The 8367-nt window shown below is 36.1% G+C and overlaps 1 long non-coding RNA gene across 1 annotated transcript; it reads right to left on the bottom strand.

The window, feature by feature from the left end:
* Positions 1-590: 590 nt before the first annotated feature.
* On the bottom strand, positions 591-3637 carry LOC103450603 (uncharacterized). The gene is made up of 2 exons (XR_011573941.1): positions 3305-3637; positions 591-1080 (listed from the first exon to the last, which is right to left on the bottom strand). It is a non-coding gene; the product is annotated as an uncharacterized lncRNA (long non-coding RNA).
* Positions 3638-8367: the final 4730 nt, after the last annotated feature.

Here is an 8367-nt window from a genome sequence, read left to right as displayed (position 1 = left end):
AACAAAGCAGTGTTGCTCTTTCAACTGCAGAGGCAGAATCCATTAGTGCAGCAGAAGCTACTGCACATGCCATTTGGCTAAGATTTGTACTCTCTGATTTCGGGGAAGAACAAGCAGAACCAACTAAGTTGTTGTGTGATAATACTTCAGCAATTGCCATATCAAAGAATCCAGTTCATCATCACAAAACCAGGCACATTAATCGGAAATTTCATTTTATCCGAGATGCACTTCAAGATGGTGAAATTGACCTGGTATACTGCAAGACTGAAGAACAGGTTGCAGACATCTTCACTAAAGCTTTGGCAAGGGATCGGTTTGAATTACTGAGGACAGCTTTGGGAGTGATTTCAGCACATCGCTTAGAAGGGAGTGTTAGTTTATAAGTGTATATGCTGAAATGTAATAAGAATTCAGCTTTAAATATCAGCCCTTGGATCATAGTCCAAGTGTGCAGCTAAGATGTAATCTTAGATTAAGTAATATCAGCTCTTGCTACATGTGCTTAGTGTGTGCGTATGAATCAAATAGAGTAGAGTCCTTTCTTCTTCTTCAAGCTTGTCTCTCTCTCTCTCTCTCTAGAAATCTCATTTTCTTTTCTTCAGTATTCATAGATTGTTGATTGAAACTTACATACAAGATCATAGTCTGTATGCTAACAAAAATTCCAGTAAGATAGCTCCAACGTCCACTAGGGGATTTATATGAATATAAACCGATTGAGAAAATAAGTGTAGATACCACGGTAGTTAATGCTCCTGTCCCAAACTTAATCAACCAAGACTTCGAATAACCAACTGCATAAACGGTAACAGCAGGGACGACGAAGGCTAGTGTCACATACGAGAACTGCTGCCATGAACATGACTTGTAATGCTTTTTTGTTGTGAACTGGAACTGGTCCTCTTTGAACCGAGGCAAGGAGGACGAGTGAGTCGACACTCCAATAGCTAATAGAAGCAATGCTGTGTAAAAGAGATTTTTATGGACTAAGCCAATGCACTGGGGCACAAATGAGCTGCAACGGCCTGTTACTACAGCAAGGACAGGTGGTGTTGACATTGTCAAAAGACCAAACCCCTGCATTTGTTAGTTACAAGGTATTAAATATCGATGATATCGGAAATATCGGTAATCCAAAAATATGGAAATTTCGATGGAAATATCAGGATATTATCGATATCGATAAAAATTGAATAAAAACCACGGAAATTGTAAGAAAAACTTGGAATTTTTTATTGAAACTTTGTAGGATGTTTATTTAGTCAATTGTCTATTAGTTTATCATAAAAAATTGGAAGGACATGATAGATATAACTGATTTAAGTTGATTATATAACTAGTTGGCAAACATTGTGAGTGTAGAAAGTATGTAGTAATTAATGAAAGAAGTTTAAACACACCAAAATCATTTATATATAATGAATTAGTATAATATTTTACACTTTATACATTGCATAGTAAGATACATGAGTGACTTAGCAAGGTCTAAAATATCGATGATATCGGAAATATCGATAGTCCAAAAAAATATCGGTAGTCCAAAAACACGGAAATTTCGATGAAAATATCGGGATATTATGAATATTTTAGATCATGGTTCCAAATAACTATGGTTAATGTTCTTTTACTAGCTATATACAGTCAAAGTTATTATATTTTTTTTTTAATACAAAAGTTAACAGTGAGGAGCACATGAGGATTCATCATCCTATGCCACACTTAAAAAAGACTGCAAAGAGAGAGCACAAAGTGACATTCTTGTTAGCACATCAAAAACAAACAAACAAAAAAAAAAGCAAATTTCTTGAAAAATGGGGCACTCCAGAAAATCCAAAGAATTTGCCAAATCAAAAGGAGATCAAAGACATTGAAGATGAGAAGAAAATCTTTCTCAAATCCAGAAGATAAAGATACAAACAAGGCCAAAGTGCCCTCTAAGTTCTAACCAATCGCCAAAAGATCAAGGGCAAAGAAAGAGCAGAAAGAAGAGATGACAAGTATGTTCATCCTCTGTTAGCATCTTGAAGTCATGAACAATCGAGGAATTTGGTAATGGGAGTGTTCATGGAGGCCAAATAACAAGTTTCGCAGACCATGAGAAGTTCATTTTCAACAACTTCACAATAAATGGGTGTGTTCAATTAATAATAAAAAAAGGAATCCAATGAACAAAACAACCCGTGAGTTCTAGAGGGTTTGAGTGGTTTTTCGAATTTGGATCCCAACTGGATTTAAATTGTGGTGATTTTACAAATATTCACATCTTAACCATTTATTGTGCATCGTGTGGTCAGAAATTATTTGAGTTTTTTATTTAAAATTAAACACAAATAATACCTAACAAAAACTGACAGCACGATATACGATGAATGGCTCTAGATCCTCCGGAAAGGATCCTCTTCCTGGTTTCTCCTCCATTTTTATTAAATGAGTTTGCTTTCGAACAATCTCTCTTTTCTCTCACTTTCAGACTTAGTTTTCAAACCTAGCACAGCAGCCCCCCAGCCACCGCGTCCTCCATTCTTCCTTCCTCCATCACCATCGTGAATCTCTCCAGATGACACCTCTCTATCTCCCACTCCAGCGCCATCCACAAACCGAGAACTGACCTAAACCAACCCTCCATCGTCGGTTAACCGACATGATCGGTTTACATCCGGCTTGATCGGTTTCGGTTTTCAATTTTAACTCAACCGACTAGGTCGGTTTGGTTTCAGTAATCAACCCAATCCAACCTGCATCCACCCCTATTGAAAAGATAAAAAACATCAAAACAAAACGACGACGTGCAGGTATAAACAAAGCTTCATCTTCTTCGCAGTTTCCAGCGCTCAGCAACAAAAGTTTTCCAGATTCTGTTCTCCACAAAGCGACTTATCCCCGCCTAGCCCTGCTTAATTCCGCCTAAATCCACCCAGCAGCCGCCTAATAAGCTTTCCGACTTTCCTTGACAATTTCGACTAAATTTAGGTGGCACTCCACCGACCAGAGCCAATGTTTAGAACAGTGTTCACATATATTACACAAGTAACAATCAAACATGATTTTTTTTAATCGGAAAATACTTACACAGATGAAGGCAAATCTGGAGAGCCATAACATGAAATAGCTACCCCTAAAACAATCTGCTATACGTGTCGTGATTGCAATTCTATGTTTACTTCTTGCTTTTAAATTAAATAAATAAAAAGAGAATTAAAGAACATAAATAAACGGAAGTGTGCAGAAGGGAAACGAAAGTGTCCCCTAATCATTTCCCAACAAGTAGTGAGTACTCGAAAGGATATGTAGGTCTGCTTACCACAGCACGTCAACCTAGATGGTTTCCTTCCTGACGAGGGGGAGGGGAGTGGCTCGGTCCCCATTTCTGACGAGGGGGAGGGAAGTAGCTCGGAGGGTGGTGGCTCGATTTCCAAGGGGAATGGCTCTGTTTTAGTGTCTGACGAGGAGGAGTGGAGTGGCTCGTTTTCCATTTCTAACGAGCGAGAGCGGGAGGGTAGTGGCCCGGTTTCCATTTCTGACGAGGGAGGAGGGAGCGGGCTGAGGGAAGCCCGTACAGTAAAGAAAAGAGAAATGGAAAACGGAGCACAGAGATCAATCCAGACTCCGAACTATGCAACAAAAACTTCCTTCAATCTTCCTTTTCTGGTTGAAGAAAACTCTTGTATATATAGTCCAAAACATCTAATATGATATAGGAATTCCATTGACTATACACTAAGTCAGGTGTATTCAATTGGGATTTTGAGGGATTTTAATTCTTTTAATGAATCTAGGGGTATTCAATCAGAATTGTAAGTGATTCTCTTAAATTCAAGGTGTATTCAATTAGAATTTTAAGATAGTTGATTAAAATCCTTAGAAATCCAGGTGTATTCAATTAGGATTTTAAAGAAGTTTATAACATTCTAAGTGTATTTAATTAGAAATTGATTTTAAAGAATTTGAGAAAGTTGAGGAATTAAAGAGAATTAGAGAGATTTTGTAATGTATTTTAAGCATCCATAAATCTCACCTTTCCCCACGAGATTTCGAAGGAATTGAATCAAAATTTTATATGGAATCTCCACAAATCAATTAAACTCTATAAAAATCCATGGATTTATAAATTCATTAAAGTCTCTCAAATTCTCGATTGAATACACCCCCCTAATACTGTACAGAGTCAAAAGAAAGAAAAAGAATAAAAAAGGTAGCCGTTACACAACGAACCAGGATCCTCGCCCGATCCATTCCTAGGGATCCTGCAATCGTGTCCGTTTATTGTATATTATGCGATCAGAAATCATTTAAAATTTAAAATTTAGAATTCAAATATAAATAGTGTCTAACAAAAACTGACCGCACCATATACGTTGAATGAACACAATTGCGGAATCTCCAGGATCCCTGGGGAATGGATCCGGTTAGGATCCTGGTTCGTACACAACAATTAAGCAATAAATCCTTTCTTCTCACTTTCGTGTCAGCTGTTTCCGTCTCTCTCTTTATTTCACCGGCGACCTTGATTAGGGGAAATTTTTCATTGTAATCGGAACAATACATTACATATTTTTTTTATAAATAGTGGAAATTTGTATTTTTTAAGTTATTAACTTTTTAATATACATATTTCACCATTTGTATAGTGACACGTGGTGTACCATCCGTGTTTCGGTCATATTGAAAAATCTCTCATTGACTAGCTACATAAACGGAGGGCATTAATAAATAATTGGTTTTTTAGTCAAAATAGTCCCTGAAATTTTTATAACTCCTCACTTTGGTCTGGGAGATTTGAAATCAATAGAAGTAATCATTGAGATTGTCTACCATCAATCATTTTAGTCTTTGTGTGAAAAATTATGTTAAATAATGATCAAAATAACAAAATTACCCTCAATTTAAAAACAATAAGCCTAAATGATTTGACCAAAATTGAAGGTTTTTTTGTCATTTTATTCTTATTTTATGGAGATTTTTTCACAGAATGACCAAAATGATTGATTGTGGACAAGCTCAGGAACCAATTCTATCTATTTCAAATTTCATGGACCAATTTGAAAAGTTATGCAAATTTCATGAATTATTTTAGTTAAAAAACCTAAATAATTCTTTCTTCCTCTCTCTAGTAGAAATTCATAATTAAATAGTAAATTGTCCAAAAAAAGGTTCGTAAATATCAATCTGTTACATGTATCGGCATAATTTCGACTGTGTTTTGCTTCTCCGGGCATAATGTTTTGCATGTCTCAGCATTCTGGTAGCTTTGCACATTGTCTAAAATTTCGTTTCTTTGCTAGGTTTTATGGATTAATACGTCGGATATCTCATATACCTAGTCTTCACCCTCAACCCAATTACATTGAAAGCAAGTTAGTTTGAAAGAATATCAAGTATGAACAGCTTGTTTTGTGAAGATGTGAAGGTAAAAAAGTCTCTCGGTGAAAGAAAAAATCTTGCAAGGATAGATTGGACTACTTTCTATATTATCAATTAGTTTTCTGATGAAACCCTAACTTTCTTTGCGGTATCTGTTTGAACTTGTACTATCGGCCCGTTTGATTTATGTCGTTGAATGAAAGAAGAACCCCGTTATTACACGTTCGATTGAAGATAATTGTCATTATTTGTAGAATTTTTGGCTGTGAGACAGACAAGTTATGTGGGACTCCGTTTCGAATTACGTTAACACAAGCAGAATTAGGATGGCAATTAGAAAAGGAGTGAGGATCATTTCCGGATTCTCTTTGTGAGGATCCTGAGATCCTCAAATCGTATTTTTTTATCGTACATCGTGCGGTCAGAAATCATTTTAAATATTTTTATTTAAAATTAAACATGAACCGTACCTGACAAATACTGGTCACACGATATATGATGAACGAACACGATTTAAAGATTTTCGAGATTCTCACAAAGAGAATTCAGAGAGAATCCTTATTCTTAGAAACGATGGGATGAGGATCGGCTTGGGGATGGGATAACGATTAGTTTCTATTGGTGACTTAGGTGGCAGCAGGACAAAGTGCTGGTAGGTTTTTGGATTATCATAATTTGAAGGACCTGGATCTCCTCCGGACTAAAAAAATCTTAGCTTAAGGATCAAATAATTCAGGCCGTTGAAATTTGATACAACGGCTACAAACAAGAGCTCCTCTAAAAGTTATAATAATTGTAGCCGTTGGATCAAATTTCAACGGCCCAAATCATTTGATCCTTGGGCTCATATTTTTTGGGTCCGGAGTGGATCCAGGTTCAATTTGAAGTCCACGTGAACAGTTTGGAGGATTTTGATAAAAATGAATGAAGATTCTCTTCGGATTTTTTGGGTGATGATCTTGAGAATCTTTAAATTATATCCGTTTATCGTACATTGTGCAATTAGAAATTATCTTAAATATTTTTATTTAAAATTAAACATATATAGTACATGATAAAAACTGACTGTATAATGTACAATGAACGAACATGATTTGAAACTTCTCAAAATCCTCACAAAGAGAATCCAGAGAGAAGATCCTCAGTCAGAAAAAAATTTTGGGCCAAATTTTTTTCGTGATCCTTGTGGTGATACCTTACTTTTAAATAGACATCTGTGGTGAAAAAGCATTTAATTGTAATCCTATGGTGAAATTCGTTATCAATCATAATCCAAATTGGATTTTTCCTCATTCTTCTGTCATTTATAGGGGCAAAATTGTTATTTTCATTTTTATTGATTCCATCAACCAAGCATAAAGCACCAATAGACATAATTTTTATTTTTATTTTTAAAACTTTTAGAACTACAATAAAAGAATAAATAAACAATAAAATTACAAAGTTCATATTATCAGACTTTCTCATTTTAAGAGAGCCAATAGTCCAAATTCAAGATTTAAAAAATCACAACGTACCTCGCCGCATTTAGGTTAGTATATAAGTTATTATGCAAACATTGAATTTAGTTTCATTTTAAGAAGAACAGTGGTGGACGGGATGGCTAAGGTTTTGTGAGAGAGAGAGCGGGGGAAGGTGGTCGGTGGTTGCTATGGCTGACAAAGGTAGGGATTGGGGAGGATTTTTTTTTTTTCCTTCTATTTTTGTTGATTATAAAAAAAAAAAAGTGGAATTACCAAAAAGAAAAGAAATAAGAATGGAATGACTTTTTTATCCCTGCATGTGGATGAGATTTTGACAGAAATTTTAATTTGGATTACGATTGATAACGAACTTCATCACAGGATTAAAATTAACACTTTTTCATCACATAGATCGATTTAAAAGTAATGTCTCATTACAATTATCAAGAAAAAAATTTAGCCAAAAAATTGAGATGACCATGTGATATGGTCACAAAGTGGTAGACAAACCTATGGAGATGGGGTTTGGCCTATAGACTTTCTAGTTTTGAAAAAGCAAGACATAATTATTACATTCACGTTAGCAGCTATTTTTATGAGATTAGGACTACATTCACATTCACGTGGTCTTTGGCTGGTAAAATGATAAGTATGTGAAAACGATGCAATAAGTGGAATTATTTGAGAGGGTAATGTTAGGGAGAAAATAAATTTTAAATTAAATTTGTAAATAAATGATGTGATTGTAGATGATCGAATTAATAATTAAGTGTCGATTAACGTGTTTATTTTGGTTTAAAATTTGGTATTTCTAACATTATCCTATTTGAAAATATTATTTATGGCATTGTTGACCTTAAAAACTACCAAGTCTACGTGTCGCGCAGACCAAGTAATTTATGAGCTAACTATGTCCTTTGGTTGAATGCGGGGCATGCCAACTCGTCGGCCGAGCTCGACCGAGGAGTAAAATATGATGATGTTGCGTTGGGTACGCGGCTGACTTCTACGTCTTGCGATTGCGGCCAAAGAAGGAACGCGTCTCGGCCTCCTGGGTTTTCAAACATGATGACAAGGCTACTATTCTTACAAAGTTCACAAATCGTCGCCGTCGGATTCGGTCACTGTGATGGTATTCGTCAGAGTAAACTCACGCCGAATCGACACTAAAGTGTAAGGGTACAAATACTCAAAGCGGATATAAGTCTTAACAGTAAACGTGGTTCAACCGTCGAAGTGCCGAACTCTAAATCCCACTTAAGAGTATCCAATCATAAAATAACTCGGCGTGCTATGTGCCGAGCCCAATAAACTGTAACACCTCACTTCGCCGAGAAGGCTGATGAGATGACCTCAACCAACAAGGATTTGGAAATCCTTCTCAACTGAGACTTGGATAGATAACCAGTCACCCCTCGACGCAGTGTTGTCTATGCCGACTGAAGATGCTGTGAGATTGGCTGATTCTACGGCGACAATGTTATTTATGCCAACTGAAGATATCATCGGTTGCCTTCACAATGCTGCTTATGCTAACTGA

This window comes from Malus domestica, chromosome 12, assembly GCF_042453785.1.
Source record: "Malus domestica chromosome 12, GDT2T_hap1".
NCBI classification, from domain to species: Eukaryota; Viridiplantae; Streptophyta; class Magnoliopsida; order Rosales; family Rosaceae; genus Malus; species Malus domestica.
This window is presented reverse-complemented; position numbering and strand designations above follow the sequence as displayed.